The 17,364-nt window shown below is 57.1% G+C and overlaps 1 protein-coding gene across 3 annotated transcripts in view; it reads left to right on the forward strand.

Annotated features, from left to right (window-relative positions):
* The first annotated feature begins 1,161 nt into the window (after nt 1-1,161).
* The window catches only part of FOXP4 (forkhead box P4), a 58,125-nt gene continuing 41,922 nt past the window's right edge, over nt 1,162-17,364 (forward strand). Inside the window, exon 1 of one of the 3 annotated variants that reach the window (XM_058306703.2) lies at nt 1,162-1,652. The gene's annotated coding sequence lies outside the window, so the exon portion shown is untranslated. The remainder of the gene's footprint in view (nt 1,653-17,364) is intronic. The other 2 variants (XM_058306702.2, XM_058306704.2) reach the window with 2 other exon arrangements.

Raw genomic sequence — 17,364 nt, forward strand, 5'->3', positions numbered from 1 at the left:
CCCCCCCCTTTCCAGGCCCCGTTTGGAAAGGCCTTCACCAAGAAATCCTCTCTTCCCAGGCAAAGCTAAAGCACCCCCAGGGCACTTTCCAAGACGGTGATCGTGTGTCTGCCCCATAGCCACCTGCTTCAGGTGATTTGGACCCAGAGAGCCTCCAAGAGCCACTCCTTCCTGCCCTCAGCCCTCCTAGGGGGTCCCTGAGGCATCGCTCACCTCCCCCACCCCAAAACACAGTCAGAGGTTTTAGGGTGGAGGGTGGGAGGATTTATTCAGATTTCCACGGGTCTCTGAGTGGGGCGTTCGCTACACAGCTCTCGCTCTCCTTTCTTGGGCCTTGCCTCCCCTACTTCCCCATCCCAATCGAAAACACACACGGCGCCGCCACAGTCCGTCCAGCCTTCCTGGGCAGGAGCGGTATTCAGAGACGCGGAGTTTAGTTTCAGTCTAATTTTGTTCGGATAATTGCCTCGACTTTGCACTTCGCTTTGCCCGCGTGGATCCGGCCTTGGGCCCCTTGATCACTGGTTCGCAGAGCAGTTTACAGGAAATTCCCCTTTCCCGCGTGGCAGACAGAGCGCACCCGGGGGCGGGGGGTGGGGTTCACAAAGCCCCGAAGGAAACCCAGAACCTTCAGTTCAGAAAGCCCACCCCAAGCCCCCACGCAGTGAGGAGCCGGAGCGCGGCAAGGAAAGGTGAGCGCAGAGGCCGGCTCCTGGCCCTGGGCCCCGGGCCACTCCCCGCTAAGGGCGCACGCAGCCCGCCCGGAGCCGCTGAACCCTGGGGGAGCCGGGCTCCGCGGTAACTCCAGACTCCAGAGAAAGGCCGAGGTTGGAAAGCACGCCTTAAAAGCACCCCGAGGCCTGGGTGGCTCTCTGGAGACCTCGCCACCTCCCCCTTTTCAGGTCTGCAGCCCAACTTCTTCTCCCCAGGCCCTCCCCACCGATCCTCCCCTGAAGTTTGGTCCACGTGGTCTTCTCTCGCGCTCCGCCCGCAACCTCGCGGGGTGAAAGCAGCTGCACCTGCTTTAGGCGAATTATGGTAGCGCTAGAAGTTGATCTCCCCTCCCTCCGCCGCGCGCTCGCCCGCTCCCTCCTCCCTCGCTCCGCTCGCGCTCCCTCCTTCCCCCCGCACTCCTCCTCCTCCTCCTCCCCCGTGCGCCCCGCCCGCGCGCCGCCCGCTCGCAGCCACTCGCAGCCCCGGCTCAGTCGCAGCCCCTCGGAGTCCGGAGCCGGCCGCCCGGGCGGGCCGGACAGCGCGGCCGCGGCCGGGAAGGAGCCCCCAGCCCGCGAGGAGGGCGCGGCGCAGGCGGCGGCGGCGCGGCGGGGAGGAGCCCGGGCCGGAACCAGGGCTGGGCTGGGGGCGGGGACGCCGGGGTCCCGGAGACCCGGAGCGAGCGAGCGAGCGAGCGTCGCGGGAGGAACCGGAGGAGGAGCGGAGCCGGAACGAGCCGAGTCGCCCACTAAGTGCGATGCCCCGGCGGGGCTAGGGCGCGCGGCGGCCGGCGCGGCGCCGAGGGAGGACGCCCGGGAGCTGCGCGGCTCGGAGGGGCAGCCCCGGCTGGCGGCAGCGGGCCCGGGCTGCGACCCGACGAAGCCCCATGCCCCGCGCGGGCTGACGGGCCGGAGCCCGCACAGAGCGGCCGGGCCGGACAGGTAGGTGGCGGGCCAGGCCCGGGGACGCGGGTGGGGGCTGGGCCGGCGACCAGACCAACTCCCAAGCTCGCGCACTCTTTCGCCCGCTCACTGGCTCACTTTGTGTTTGCAAACTGCCCGCCGGAGACGCGCCGGGCTCCAGGAGGAGCCGGGCCCGGGCCGGCGCACTTTGTTCCATTCAGGGCCGGCCCCGGCGCACCGACCCCGCGCAGCCGCGACACCTCGCCCTCGATCGGGCCCCCGCGGCCCGGAGCTGTCCTGGGAACAGGTGGGGGCTTGGGCGCGGCGGCGGGAGGGGGACAGCCAGAGGCTGGCCCGGGGTGCGGTGGGGGAGGGCCTGGAGAGGCCACTGAGGCCCGTTCTTCCCCCCAAATCTGAGCCCCACCCCCTCCCGGCCTGGCCACTGGGGATGGGGGGGGGGGGGTTAAGGGGGCGCAACTAGCCCCCAACCTGAAGTCAGACAAAGAATACTTCCCGGCCCGGACTTTCCTGAGCTGGGGAGGGAAGTGGTGAAATGGGCTCCCCGCCCCCCCAACCCAGTCTCCACGGAACTCCCCAAGACGCGCCGGGGGCAGATGGGGGGGGGGAGGGCAGGTCCACTGGTCGCGCTGCCTCGGGTGCGGAGGGTACTCGCCCTGCTGGGGTCGCGTCTTGGAGGTGGCGGAGCCACGCAGCCCTTTCCCCCATCCTCCGTCATCTCCGAGATAGAGCCGAAAACTTCTTGGGGACTTGAGAGCGTCTGGAAACGGCCCCTGTGGTTTTGGGCGCCCGAGCTGGAGAGTAGGGGACCTATCCCGCGGATATTTCTGCTCACCCAATTTGGGGAGAACCCCCGCCCCACCATGTGGGAGGGGGACAGAGGGGCCTGAAGGCCACCACGGAAGGGGATCTCGGAGTAACCAAGCAGGAACCCATCCCCCAGAAGCGAGACTCTAGTGTCTTCCTTGGACAGCCCTTGCTGACCGGAGACCACCCGGCCGCGCTCCAGCCTCGAGCTCCCCACCAACGCCAAACAAATTTCCTGAGGCTGCTCCGGGGCAGAGCCCGTGGCGCTAGAATGCTGGGCGCCCTGAGCGACCTGGGGTCCCGGCCGCCCCCGCAAAGGACCTTGTGATTTCGCCGGACGCGGATTCTGAGCCAGAGGCCCTAACGGCGGCGGCGGGTTTCTCCCCTCCCCCAACTGGACGACCTCGCGAACCCACCCGCGCCCTACCCCGGACTGTCTAGGTTGGGGAGAAGAGGGAGTGGAAACGGGGAGACCCTGAGCCCGAAGAACCACCCTGCTCATCCGCTCGCACTCCGGGCCTGTCTTGCCAACCCCCACTTGGCCGGTTTTCTCGCTCGCCTGGTGCCTGGGATTTGAGGTTATCTGGAGATCGCAGTGAGTTCCGCGCCCCAGCGCGAGGTCTCCCCGCCAGTCTAGAGCTGGAACCCGGAGTTGCTGTGGGGTGGGGAGAGCTGGGGACCACCACGTCCAGGAGGAGCGGACCCGAATCTGCAGCTGCGGTGCCGGCAGTTCCCGGGAAAGCCCTGGAACCTTTTGGCCAAAGCGGGTTTTTGCCTGAACTTCGGCATCTTGGCGCCTGTTTGAAAGCACCCCGCCTGGATTCTCCCACAGTGAACTCTTTTTGGTGCGGGATCGTGGGCCGCGGGAGCGCAGCGTGCGGGGCATTTGCTAGGGTTGTAGCGGTGCCAGGGTGCTGGCGGGAGTGCCCCCTCCACCTCCCCAGGAAGGAGGAGGAGCAGCGGATCGCCTGTGCGGCCTGTAGCTGCCGAGGGGTCTCATCGCTGAACCCGTGGCTAATGGAACTCCCGACGCTTGAAAAATCGAACCCAGGAGTTGGCTTTCCGTGGAGCGCAGGGACTGAACAGCTCCCTGGCCCCCGGTTCTGCCAGCACCGGGCATTTTGATTACTGGTGCCCCCGGTTAACCCGGGACGGCTTGGGGAGCAGAGGCCTGAAGGCGGGACCCAGCCAGCACTGAGCCGTCCTGAGGGGCGCCTGGAGGCACCGGCCTCAGACAACCCCTCGCTGCCCCTGGAGAAAACTGCTGTGGGGAAGTCTCCAGGCATGTGTGTGTGTGTGTGTGTTTAGCTTGAGAAACTTTGTCTTGCCAGAGGGCTCTTTGTCACCTGGCAGGCTGGACAGAAAGGGGGGTAGGGCCTGCTGTGGTTACTGGAGGGCTTGCTTACTACCCTTGGGCCTTCCCTCTCCAGAGTCGCTTCCCTCTTTTCAGCGGGGTAGGGTGGCATGGGGAGGAGGTGGTGCTGTGGGTGCCCCTCTTGCCCCCCCCAATAGCCTATCTTACCCTGGCCCCAGACTTGGCATTAAGTGGAAGGAGACCAGGGGAACGTTCTCTGCTGGCACTAGGTGCTGGGCCCTTGGGTGGGGTTTTCTGTGCATCTCTTGATCCTGGGCAGGATTCCCAGAAAGTATGAGGTTGGGGAACCCCTGAGCCCTCCTAAAGGAAAGGCTTGACACCAAGACTGGAGAGCCCCAGGGGCACGGCAGGCTGGGTCCAACTTGCAAAAGGACCTGCCCCATCCCTTTCTGGGTAGGTGCCCCCCCTCCTTGGAGTCACACCTAGACACAGCAATCTGTCCTTCCCCTGCCTTTGGCCAGGAACTTCCCTTCTGGAAGGCAGGTAGGTCCCTTCTTGCCTAGAATGTGTACCTCCTGCTGGGCCCCTAGTCCAAACACACCTCTTCCTGAGGAAGGCGGGGGAGACAGGGGCTGGGGGATTTCTTTTGATCCAGTAATTTCCCCAAACCTTTGCTGAGCCCTTACTCTGTCTGGGCAAGTCCTGGGCTGGGCACTGGCTCTCTGGATGTCACATTTTTGGGGTAGAGAAGACAGATATCACATCAGAGAGAGAAGGGTGGGAGCAGGCTGTCTTTCAGAGGGGAGATGTGAGGTGCGGGGGAGACTTACACAGGGCAGGGTTCTCTGGGTAGGAGAGGGAAGGGTCATCTCCCCAGAAGTCTTGTCTCCTGTGCCACCCTGACCAAGCTGCGTCCTCCTTCCTTCCATCCCAACCCTTCACTGTTCCCACTAACTTGGTGGTTTTCCTGTCTCTCCAACAGGCTCAATGTCTACTTTTCTAATAGCCTGAACTGTACAGAATAGTAATCTCTTCCATCTAAGGAGCTGTTCAGTTTCCCTTCGTGATCTTACAACTCTCCCAGCTTCTCCAGATCAAGGCAGGACATGTACTATTTTTCACAGGATTCTGAAGCCCCATTGGCTGAAGTGACTTCCTTGGACTTGGTTCCAGAACTCTGGAACCCAGAGCAAGGAACTCGGGCCTCCCCAGGACAGAACACATGTCAGAGAACATGATGTGACAATAATGATGGGACTTGATGGCAACTTAATTAAGCTCTTGAAACTTTGGTTTTCTTGTATGTAAAGTAGGTCAGTTATTCCCACGTTTAGAGAGTCAGCTTGGGTGCTCAAGGCAGAGCAGATGTAAATTACTAGCACTGTACCTGGTGCATGACCAAGGGGTGGCTTTTATTATGAATCCCAGCATTGCCCCACCACATGTAAGCTAAATACTGGAAATACTTGAGTATTAACCTCTGTGTTATAGGTTGGGAAAAGGGGGCCCAGAGAAAGGAAGGAACTTGGCAAAGCAGAGGTGAAAATGTGGGGCTCCTGATTGCCAGTGTGCTGAGTAGGGCTTGAACTTCTCTCACCGGGAAGAGAGAAGGCTGGGATGGGACGTGCTGCCCCTCCTCTTCTCTTCCCTCCAGTGTGAGACTGTCTTCCCTTCCTGACTTTCCTTTAAGGGAGGCTTCTGGATTCAAAACTTGACATTTCCCTCCTGCATTTCAAGCATGTCCCCCAGGCACACCTAAGATGCTCCTGGGAATGGATATAAATGGGAGGGATAATTACCCCAGAATGCAAAAGAGGAAAAATGACTGGCATCCCCTTTTTGTAAAAAGGGAGATTTCTAGGGTTTGGAAACCCTAGCCTATGCACCCTTTGGGAAGACAGGTTTGACAGTGAGTCTCGGACCATTTTGGGATCCAACTACTGGATGCATCGAAAAGAAACAAGACGAAACTTCCCTTGAGCCTGAAGCTTGCTGGCCATCTTCCCGGTTGCCTTCCCAGCTTCTCCAAGGAAATGCACATCTCTCCACCCCACTGCCAGTTCTGCCATGCAAGAATCACAGCGGGATCCCTCCTTCCTCGCAGTGTTGTGGCTGCGGATGCAGTGGCCTTGGGATGGCGCCAGGCAGACACTGCGGGGTACCTGGACAAGAGGCGCCTGGACAGGGCGGCAGGGCGTAAGGCTGCAGAGTCTGGGCATCCAGGAAGCAGCTCAGTAGGGGGCCCAGGTCTGACTGCTGGCTGACACCCTCTATTCCTTCAATCCCTGCTCCCAGGAATATTTCCTGGGCTGGGCCGGAGTCTTCCACAGGCTCTCCCGCGCAGCCCTGCCCCATTCTTTCCAGCTCTGGGTGTCCCTCGAGGCCGGTGTCCCGAATTCCACCTGTTCTGCCTTCCTTTCGCGGGCACATCTTCTGCCTCCGGAGCCTCCAGCGCCCGGATCTGGGGCGTGGCGGTTGCTAGTGCATGCCAAGGATAAACGGTGTTTCCTTTCCCGCTCAGGGTTGGTTCTGATGGTACCTGCTGGGCTACCATGCAAGTGTGTGTTGGGGGTAGTAATAAAGTGGCGCGTGTAGAGTAGCTACCCTCGCTTTTGTCAATGTAGGCAGGTTTCCCCCGGGCGGAAAGTTACTCAGAACTCTGGAGGAATTTCAGGCAGCAAGGGGTGGGCGAGTGTTGCGGGTATGGGGTGGCTTAAGTAATAGAGACGGGGCCCTTTCGTCGTGTCCATTCCGCAAATGCGGGGCGCCTACCCTTGCAGGGGCTCGCGGGAGAGACGTGGGGAAGGGGTGCAGTAAGAAGTGGCTCCGCCCGCAACTGCAAGGTGCAGGTATCCGTGCGCCGACCTCTCGGCTGGGTACCGGCCACCACGAGCAGGCTCGAGTCCTGGCGCACCACAGCCGGGACAGGACGGGCACGCCGCCCCGGGAAGCCCTCCGGAGAGCCGCGCCGCGTGGAGGGCAGCTGGGGACGGTGCGGCGACGGGGCCTCGGCTCTCGGTTTCTCAGTCCAGCAGGCCTGGGAGGGCTCCTGCGGATTCGGTGGCCCGGCCCTCGAGCTCACATGCCCGGGAGACCCGTGCCTAAAAGAAGGTGACCCAGAGGCGGGTGGGTACCGCCTCCTTTCCTTCAGGGATTTCCTGCCCGGATGAGCACCCGGAAAATGAAAACGCGCCGGCCGAGGACAATTTGGGGGAGCGGCAGAACGTCAAGATGTGCGGGAGGGCGGGAGCGAGGCTGCGGGAACCGCTTGGGAGGCACGGCGCCGGGCGCGGAGAGGCTCGCAGCTTCGCCCGGGCTTCCGCGGCTCTGGATCCGGGCTCGGAGGCGCTTCCGACCGTCGGCCGGCGTGGAGGGTGCCCGGAGTCCAGGGGGCGAATCCTTGCTTTAGGAAGCCGCCGGTTCTTCCTCCCCGCTGAGCGGGGTCGCCTTGGGTGTACGCCCGGCCGGCAGTTCCCGGAGCCTCTGCGAGCGCATCTGTGTTTGTGAGTGGCGGGAAGCTCCTTGATCTCCAAATCCTGAGCTCGGCGAGGCAGCGCCCGGTGTCTGCAGCCCTCTCCAGAGCGCGGAGAAAATGCCGCGGGCGCCGGGCTCACTCCGCTGGGCGCCTCGGGGTTCAGGGATCGCGTCTCCGGCCGCCTGGCCTCGGTCTTCTAGCCACAGAGGAGGGTCCCGGCGCCGCGGGCTACTCTCCTTCCGCTAGAGGAGGATTTGGTAAACAGGGTCAGGACACACAACGGGTACACCGTGGCTCCCCCACCCCTGGCCCAGAGGGAGCAGTGTTGCCAGCGCCCTAATTGCTCTGTGACCTTAGGCTCTGGGCCTTGGCTGTCCTAACGGTGCGCTTGGCGAGGGAGCACCCGCAGTCCCGTCCCCGCAGCTCCAGCTTGGGCACAAGGCGAGAGGAGACCAGAAGTCTCAGTGCACACCCGCTTTGTTCCGACGGCGCGCAGGGGCCTGCTGCCCCCACCTGCCCTTCCCAACGGGGGCGCTGTGGCGCGCGGGGCAGGGCCTCTGCAGCCTGGGCCAGTCTCCTCCTTCCCAATTAGGACGCGGAGCCTGATTAGAGAAGGGGAGCTGCCCGCCCCCTCCTGCCTGATCCCCATTGACGATTTCCCTTCATCAGAATCTCACATCCTCCAGAAATTAATTTGATGCCTCTTGTTATCAATTAATTGAATCTCGTTGGGAGAGAGAGCTCAGTGCGGCAGGCCGTCGCTTGGCCCTTGCGCTGCCATATCCCCTCCCCCCCTCAGGATAGCCTCCCCTCCCCCCACCATTTCTTTTTTCTGTCTTGCTTTTAATTTCATTCATTTTCTAAAATAAAATCACAGCCGTGGGCCCCCTTCGGATGGCCCTCAGCAGGCTGGGCACTGCTTGGGATCCCCCCTTCCTGGGCTGTGTGAGGGCCCCTTCCTCTCTCCTGAGCCCTGTTTGATCCTTCCTTAAATAAACAAAACTTCACCTGTTGGGAATTTGGTTCCAACACTGACCCTGTGTGCTCCAGGAGCTGCCAGCTAGAGACTCGGGAAGAATTGAGGGGGGGCGGGCTGGGGACAGACCCCTGGAGGCTCGCCTCACGCCTGCACACGCCCTAGTTGGGGGAGGGTGGCCCTGAGTCCCAGGCGAGGGACCTTTCAGCCATCAGGATTTTGTTCTTGTTAAACGTATTTTTTTATCTATTTATTTGTAAAAGAAGAGTCATGTAGGAGCTGTTGCCCTGCCAGCGTACATCTGTTAAGTGGGGGTGCAGAGGGCCCTGGTGTAGACCAGCAGCCAGTGCGGACACCTGCAGGAACAATCCCGCGGCATTTCCAGGATGCTTAGAAGCCCTGGCTTTGCTCCCTGCAGGGAGATGGGGAGGAAGGTTCGACAAGGGCTCCCGCTTGGGGGATCTGGGAGGAGGTTGTGGCAGGGGCAGGGTGGGAATAGGTGCTCGGCAGACCCTGCCTGGGGAACTGTGCCATGCTGTCTCACTTAGCTCCGTGTTCCGATCCTCCTCACAACAGCACTGAGAGATTCAGGTGGGGGACCCAGGCCCAGAGAGGTGATGTGACTTTCCCAGGGTCACACAGCTAACTGGAACCTGATTCTCCTGAATACTGGTCATATGGGCTGAGGCCACAGTTCACTAACGCCACGTAATGAGTTTTGTTGACCCACCCAAAGTTCATTACAATGGCAGATTTTACATGAACGCCCCCAGGTTGGTTCCTTTGGGGGAAAAAATCCAAGCCCTGCCATCACTGGGCCTGCATTTCCGTGGGGTAAAGATAGACTGGGATGGAGCCCAGCTGCCTCCTTGCGCCTCCACTGCTCACCGTGTCTCCTAGGCGGCCTGCCTAGCACCTGACCTTAGCCTTCACGGAGTTTTCACCTGTCCTCAGCGTTCTTCAGGGAAGACTCTAGCTAGGAGGGGGACGATGTCTGAGGCACTGGGCAGGGTCTGTGCAAGGTCAAAGAAGACCTTCAAGGACACGCTGACCCAAACCTGATTCCCCTACAGCTGCTTAGGACTAGGAGAGACTCTTCTTCCTTCTTCCTGCCGTGGAGGGAATTCTAGGACCTCAGTCTTCCAGAGACCTGTTAAGCTGAAACAAGCCCACCCCTGCCCGGATGAGCCCCTCCATAAAAGGGGCTCCCCTCCCCAGACTCACTCCCCTTCGGTATTTCTTGTCGGGGTCAGGGGTCAGGACGGTGTTTGGTGACCTGGAGCGAGGACACGCCGCTGAGCCTCAGCCTCCAGCTCCCCCTGCCCGTCCTCTCCGCTGGGGGTGCCCGGTGATTGCTCCAGGCTTAGGCCAAAGCGCAGCCACTAAACGGACTCTGGACTCCCGCCAGCCTCAGTTTCTGCATCTGCAAAATGAGCGTTATTCTTCTGCTCCCACATGGCTGCTGTGAAAATTAGACGACGTACCATGTGAAAGCACTTGGCACATAACATCAACGGGCAGGCCCTCTGCTGGAGAACTGCTCAGAAAGTTCCTCCTTCCAGCACTGGGCACCAGAGAAGCTGGGCTGCTCAGGAAGGCTCCCACTGCTCCCTCCAGCAGAGCCCTGAGCTAAACCTGGGGACCCAGCAGAGGGAGCTCAAGGAGACAAGCCCTCAGAGCAGATGAGGGCCCAGAGCTGGCGCTCACAGCTGGCGTGTCCCCCAAACTTTCTTCCGAGAACAGAACCACAGGTGAGGGCTAGAGGACAGAGGGGCAGAAGTCACGCTTCTGGAACCCATTCTGGAACAAGGCCGTGTGGCCGGAGGAGGATACGGCCTTGCCTGTTTGAATGTTGATGGGTCTTGGATGCCCGTGAACTGGTCCCCAAGGTCCCTGTGATACCGCCCCTAGGAATCACCAGGGCATGGCGGGCGGGCGGGCAGCACCCCCGGGAGGGCCAGGCCTGGCGCGGGCTGGCTGGGGCCCTTCCTGTGCCCGCGGGAGCCCCCTAGCGCCAAGGGCACCGGCGGAACCGGGCTCCAGATGGCCCTCCGGCCCTGGGCGAGGCACCCCCACCCCTTCGCCAGCAGGCCCCCCACGTAAGACGTCACTATTTAATTAGCGGGCTCTGATTAACCAAACTTGGCATTCGGCTCCTCTTGCCCTCATCTTTCCCAGCTTCGAATCAATGGCTTTGATATGCTAATTAGGGAGTAATTTAATTTCAAAAGGCCGCAATTAACAAGGGTGTTGTGGACATGCTGTAGTTAAGCGGAGTAATCTAATTTGCATTAGTAACAAGCAGGGACTAATTAGAAGCTTAATTAGACACTTAGATGGCTCTTATGTTTACTTTCCTAATGAGATGGAGTGGGATCTTTGGTTCTTTTCCTTTTCTTTCTTTCTTTTTTTTTCCCCCCTTATTGTTAATTCTTCCTTTTGGTCATATACAAGGAAGGGGGTGTTGAGGAAGATTGCCTTGCCAGGGCCTGGTGGGAGCATTTTGGGGCCGCAGCCAGGGAGAGGTGAAATGGGATGGGGGGTGGGGGGCGAGGCATAAGACAAGGTTTAGAATCCGGGAAGTTTCAGAACGACCACTTCCTCCAAGACTTGCGGTCTCTGAGGAGAGCACTGGTTTGGGAGTCAGAAGGGCTGCCAGGGTTTCAGTTAGGCTCAACCCCTTAGCAGCCTGGTGACCGTGTCAGGTCACTTGGGGTCTTTGAAGTATATACTTCCTTCCTCTGTCAAAGTGAGCTTGAGATTGTATGGAGGAGAGGAGAGGTGACAGGGTATAGGAAAGGACTTTCAAATACTGAATGGAATAATTGTTATTAAGACTTCAATATGGGGGGAATGGGTGTAGCTCAGTGGTTGAGCACCTGCCTCATACACACAAGGTCTTGGGCTGAATTTCTGGTACCTCTTTAAAAAAACATTACAAAGAAAATAAAAGAAAATGAAAAAACTAGTGAAAATAGTTTGAACATACTGTACGGTACAGAGTGTATCAATGTAGACATTTTTAAATAATAAAATATATTAACAAATTATGTGCTAGGGCCTCACTTCCTTCAGACTCAGCTCGGAAGTCACTTCCTACAGGAAGTCTTCCCAGAGTACCCCCAGCTCCAGGCTGACTGTTCCCTTCTTAGCTCCCATAGCCCCCAGCATATATCTAACAAAACATCTGCCAAGTTGGGTATGTACATTGTGTAGGGCAGATGTTCTCAATACTGACACCTGAAGATTTGAATGAATTGGCAAAGCTTTAAAAAATGTCTGTGAAATTGTGTCTCAGTAGGTCTGGGTAATTAGGGGATGGGGTATGCTGGAGTTGTTTGTATGAGGTTTGTGTTATTTTTCAAACTGTCCTGTAAACTTGAAAGTCTTTCAAAATAAAAACTTTAAAAAACAAACAAAAGTCCTGGATCCTACTCCCCAGAGAATCGGATTTACTTGATCTTTAGTAGGGGCCCAGCACTGATTTTTTTTTTTTAAACACTCCATAGATGATTTTGATATATAAGCAGGGAAGCTGGTGTCTATACCTGTCTGTCTTGCTTGCTCTTCCAGCAGATTTTAAGACCCCCAAATGTAGGGGTTGTGTTTTATCCAGCCAGCTCCAGGCACCCACTGTGCTCAGCACCGGTTGCTGGTGGAGGCCCCAGACCCAGCTCTCTACCTTGTAACTCACTCACACTTGACAGGGTCTGGAATATTGGATTTTTGGTGTGGTGCGTGCGTGTGTGTGTGTGTGTTTTAATGGTACTGGGGCCAGGGAATGGGCCTGGGACCTCGTATGTGGGAAGCTGGCTCCCAACCACTGAGTCACATTGGCTCCCCTGAATTGTTTTTTTCGTTTGATTGTTTTTAGGAGGCACTCGGGTCCGAACCTGGGACCACCCATGTGGCAAGCAGGTCCTCAACCGCTTGAGCCACATCCACTCCCCTGGAGTACTGGGTTTTGAATGCATAAAAAGGAACCTCAAAATATACTGAAGAGGAGCAAGGAGGGAAGTCTCTAAAAAGGGGAGGGGCTTGGGAATCTTCTGGGCGTGCCAGGGGCCTTCAAAATACGCTTACCGTTTGACCAGGAATTCCACCTCCTAGAAACCCCAAGCAAGTAGTCAGAAATGCAGAGTATCCTGTCTGCACAGGGGTGTTTATTGGAGAGTTATAATAAAAAAAAAATAGATAACCTGGCTATCCAACTCTTGGGAACTGGCTGCATGTATTTTGAACATGCATCCCATTCAAATACTCTGTGACCATTAACATTTTTTACTTAAAATAATTGATGTGGAAAACATCCTGGAAACGCTTTGAATAGTATTGAGTGAAAAAATAGTAAAATTCAGACCATGTATAGATTATGATCCCAATTTCCTTTTTAAAATTTTTATATGCCAATGAAGAGACAAAATGAGACTGACTGGAAGGGTGTATCCCGAGAGGCCAGCAGGGACATTATTTCTGGGTGGTAGAATTATGGATGCTGCTTATTTTCCCTTTATACTTTCTTTTCCCCAAATTTTCTACCAGGATGTCTTTTACTTTTATGATTGAAACTTGGGAGAGAACGTGAGCCAGACAGCACGGGATGGCAGGGTGGCTCACCTTCCAGATGAGAGGCCTGTTGCAGCCTTTTAGATAGGGCGTCCTTACGCTGCCACTCTGAGCTGAGCCCCTGGAACCCTGAAGTTTTGTGCAGAGAAGAGGCCTTGAGTGGGTTGTGGAGTTGGGCCAGGGGGCTCCTACGGTGTCAGAGGTCATTTGGGGAGAATCTCAAGCCAGGGATCCAGGCAAGGGTGGGAGTGGGGAGGGAAGCCTGGGGTGCCAGCCTCTGACCAAAGCGGGGAGAGTCCGAGACTACAGCGGGCAGGGCCTGGGAGAGGGATTACACTCGTGCTGGAGCTCAGCCCCCTCTGCTTGGCGAGGGCCACTCCTGCCTGATCAGAGAGCCAGGTGATCGTGTCTTCATCACCCGGCCCTGCTTCCAGGACCTGTTTTGGAACTACAGGGACATTCTAAGCCTCAGGTCCCACTTCAGTTCCCTCAAGTGCTGAACTAAGGGCTGGGAGAAGGGGATGGGATCAGTTTCCAAACCATATCCTACTCAGAGTTGAGTTATAGCAGGACTTTCTTGGACCCCTATAATCAGTAACTGCCTTTCTCTGAAAGTCTTCATGCGGTACATTTTAGGTGCATTTTATTTGCTATCCCAGCAACCCTAAAAGAATGGTTTATTGGTGTTAGTGCCACATTACAGATAAGGAAATGGAGGCTGAGACTGCTGATCTCTAGTTGCTCAATGTCACGAAGATAATAAGCCGGGAGGGGTTGGCTAGGCTGCTAGAGCCCTCCCCTCCCCTGGCAGCCCGAGGCCAGTGTTCCTCTGGGGTCCAGAGCTGAATGGCAGGGTGGTCCCTGAATCTCCTGATGACTGACTTCAGGTGAGTGTAGGGACACAGTGCTCGTGGCTCTGAGAGGTCCTCTGTCTTATACACCTTGACCCAAGTCAGAGCCAATAGCAGGTGGCTAGAAAGAGAGAGAAGGAAACTACAGCATTCTCTCTAGTCAATGTAGTGTACCCACGTTTGTGTTTTTATATCATCTGGAATTGTGTCATTTCAAAGACTTATCTCTGGAAGAGTCAACCTGGTGACCTCTCTTGCACAGAATAGGGGCCTTTACATATGCCGTTCCTTCTACCTTCGTCTGGTCAGTACCTACTCAGCCTTCATATCTAAGCATTAATGCCTTTTCCTCAAAAAGAAGACTTTCCCTGCCCAGCCTGCACACTTAAATCAGAGCCCCTTATTTGTTCCCTCCACTATCTTCCATAGAATGTCTCACTTGAACTTATTTATTGTCTGCCCCCTCATGGGAACGTAAGCTCCGTGAGATCGGGACCCGTTCTGCTCAGCTCTGCATACTGAGTGCCTGGACATCATTGGTACAGAAATACCTGCTGGACCAATGATTGAATGAAGGGCCAGCCATTGGAGGAGAGAGAAGAATGACTTCGTTCGTGGCCAGAGCTCCACCAGTGGCTAAATTTTCAAAAAGACAAAAGCCAGATTTTTTAAAAAAGGAGTGGGGGTTGGATATCCATTATCACTAAGTTGCCCTTGCGGTGTCCTTTCCACACTGCCCTTAAAGCATCTAGGACACTACTGCACTGGCTCGTTTGTCTTTCATAAGCCTGCGGAGGGCAGGGACCACATTTCCTCTTCCCTCTAGATCCTCAGTGCTTAGTTTAATCGGGCACTTAACATACGTTGAGTCAATGAATGGCGATGGAGACTGATCGCCTAGTTTCCGCTGCCAGGAAGCTCGTAACTAAAATCAGCGTCTGTGCATTGGAGCCCCTTTACCTCTCAAGGTGGTCCCTGAAGAAGCAGCAGAAGCCTGACCTGAGAAGTTTTTGTAAATGCATATCTTCCAGCCCATTCCGGACACACTGAATCAGAAACTCAGGGGTTGGGGCCAGCAAGCTGTATCTTCACAGGCCCTCCAGGTGCTCCCGATGCACTCAAGCTTGAGATCCCCGGGCTTATAGTTTGGGTGCACTTATTCCCCACTCCTACTACTTCCCCCTTCTGATGGTATTTTAAGAAGCTTATATCTGTCCTTTTTTACAGCCTGCTTCCTAATCTTTCTTGGAAGTTGATGGGGGTATAAATTACAAACAGACCACATCTAGTGCAGCTCTCCCAATTTTACAGATGAGAAAAGGGTGGCCAAAAGGGAGAATTAATTTGTCCATACAGCAAGTTTGGCATAGACGGAAGACTCCATGTTTCCCAACTTCTAGTCTCAGGCTCTGAGCAAGAGCCTGTTCTGTGCCCGTGCTGTCTCCCACTAGAGTACAGACTTCCGGAGAGCTGGAAACGGTATCTTCTTTTATTTCAGCTCCGATCATCACTATTGCTGTGGGGACAGGTTGCCTTTGGTAGCGCTCGCGCCGGCGTGCTCCCTTTTGAGCCCTTGTTGGGGAGGGGGGCGCGCCCCAGCCCCAGCTGCGCGCGTGCACGTGTGCGCTCCGCGGGACGCGCGCTCCGGGAGCGCGCCGGGGGCTGCCCCGCCCCTCCTTCCTTCCCTCCTCTCCCTCGCGGGTAAACTCCGGGCATCCATCAGTCTGTTAATTGCACTAATTAGAGATCGCGGAGGTGTTAATTGGAAAACCCTGGTATTGTGCCTGTTTGGGGAAGAAAACGTCAATAAAAATTAATTGATGAGTTGGCAGGGCGGGAGGCGCGGGTTCGTGGCGAGGCGCAGGTTGTCGTGGCAAATGTTACGGCTCAGATTAAGTGATTGTTAATTAAAAAGCTACGGTAATTAATACTCCCTACGCCATCTGGGCCCGCAAAAAGGCACAAAAGGTTTCCCCGCGTGTGCGGCTCCCTGTCTTGTGTCCCTTCCTCCATAAGCACCCCAGTTCCTGGGGTCCCTCTTTAGCCCCAGGGTAAGTGAATCTCGTCACTTCCGGCCAGGGAGGGGAAGGGGCGGGCCGGGGTGGGTCCCGAGGTGCCCTTCCTTGAGCGGCCACCCAGGTTCTTCGAAGGACCAGGAGCCTCGAGGGGAAGTGGGAGCCCCCGGCGGCCCACAGACTCCCCTAGAGCGGAAGAGGTGGCTGCGGCTTTGACCCAGCTTCCTTCCTTCCGATGGTGCCTGCAGGAGCCTAGGGCCCTGGCAGAGAGCTTCTGAGGTGCTCCGGCTCCTCCAGGGGGAGCCCTGAGGGGTGGGAAGCTGGACGAGCCCAAGTTCAGTCCCAGAGTGCCTCCAAGAATTCCCAGACTATCCCAGATGCCCCCGGCTCTGTGGTTCTCCCCTGGCCCCCAAACACGTGATAGGAGTGGGTTCTGGGAAGGCTGGGATAGGGGATGAGAGCCCCATTTAACAGTCCTAGAAGGCCCTTTTACTCCCCCTTCCTTATTTGTTGTTGGGAAGAACGGGCAGCCCAGTGACTGGGTAAGGGGCTGTGACTTGCCCAGGATTCCACAGCTGAGCCTTCAGACCAGATGGCCCGATTCTCAGAGCTTTCCCCTTTTCTTCTGCAGGTGCTCAGCTGCTCTTTGTTGAGAAAATGGGCGCCTGGGTTGGGAGGGTGGAGTGTGTGGAGAGAGGGCTGAAGGACCGCCGTGTGAAGGGAGGAGGGGGCTCTTGGAGGGCACACCCCCCGTACCGGAGCAGGCGACTCGGGTCACTGTTGAGTGGAAACCTTTTGGAAACTGAGTGAGCCGCCAGCCACTGGACCACTGTGGCTTCCTGTCCACATACTAGCCTAGGGAATTTTACTCCAGGAGCTCCCGAGCTAGAAGAGACTTCAAGGCCATCTCTCCATGTGATAGGGAAACTGAGACCCAGAGAAAGAAGCAGCGAAGAATTCACAGCTGGTTTGTGACCAAGCAAGGCTAGGATCCAGGCCACCTGGTGTCCAGGTCCCGTGGACACGGGCTTCCTTCCCTCCCCCCATGCCATTCTAGTTACTGGGCACAGACTGCGAGGCCTTCCGCCACCCTCCAGCTCATCCCCTCCCTAGCTGGCTGGATCCCAGGCACCAGAGCCTGCTCACCCCCGTGCAGGGAACACCCCAGTGTCGTTACACCACCCTGTGGAGAGGCAGGCTGGAGGCATGAGGTTTCTCATCCTTGGAGGGCAGAGGTGAGGTTGCAGAGATCGCCGGGGAGCACCTGACATGCAGGTTTTGAGGGAGGTGTAGGTGGGCGGCTGGGCGCGTGGAAGGAGGTGTATGGGTGTGTGTCAGCGGGTGAAGGCCCTGGGAGGGGGCAGAGCATGCCACATGGGAATCAATGCCATTCATACACCCTGCGGAAATGACTTTTCAAATGCATATAATCCCGAGCATGCAAATGAGAGGCTTGCTTCACCCTGTTTAATATGAATGATCAGCCCTTGAATAGCTATTATTACACGCCACATTGCAGCAATTATGTTGTTCACTGGGTGTTCACTGGGTGTTGCTCTGTAGCCCCCCCCCCAAAATGAAAAGAAAGGGGCACCTCTGTTTGTGTCCTTCTTCCTTTTTGCTCCCTTTTTCCAAACTTGCTATCTAGCCTATAACTTGATGGCGTGTGTGTGAGTGTTGGGTAGGGGGCACTCTTCCTTTCTCCTGTGTGTCCACCCCGGAGGCGCT

This window comes from Dasypus novemcinctus, chromosome 11, assembly GCF_030445035.2.
Source record: "Dasypus novemcinctus isolate mDasNov1 chromosome 11, mDasNov1.1.hap2, whole genome shotgun sequence".
Classification (NCBI taxonomy): domain Eukaryota; kingdom Metazoa; phylum Chordata; class Mammalia; order Cingulata; family Dasypodidae; genus Dasypus; species Dasypus novemcinctus.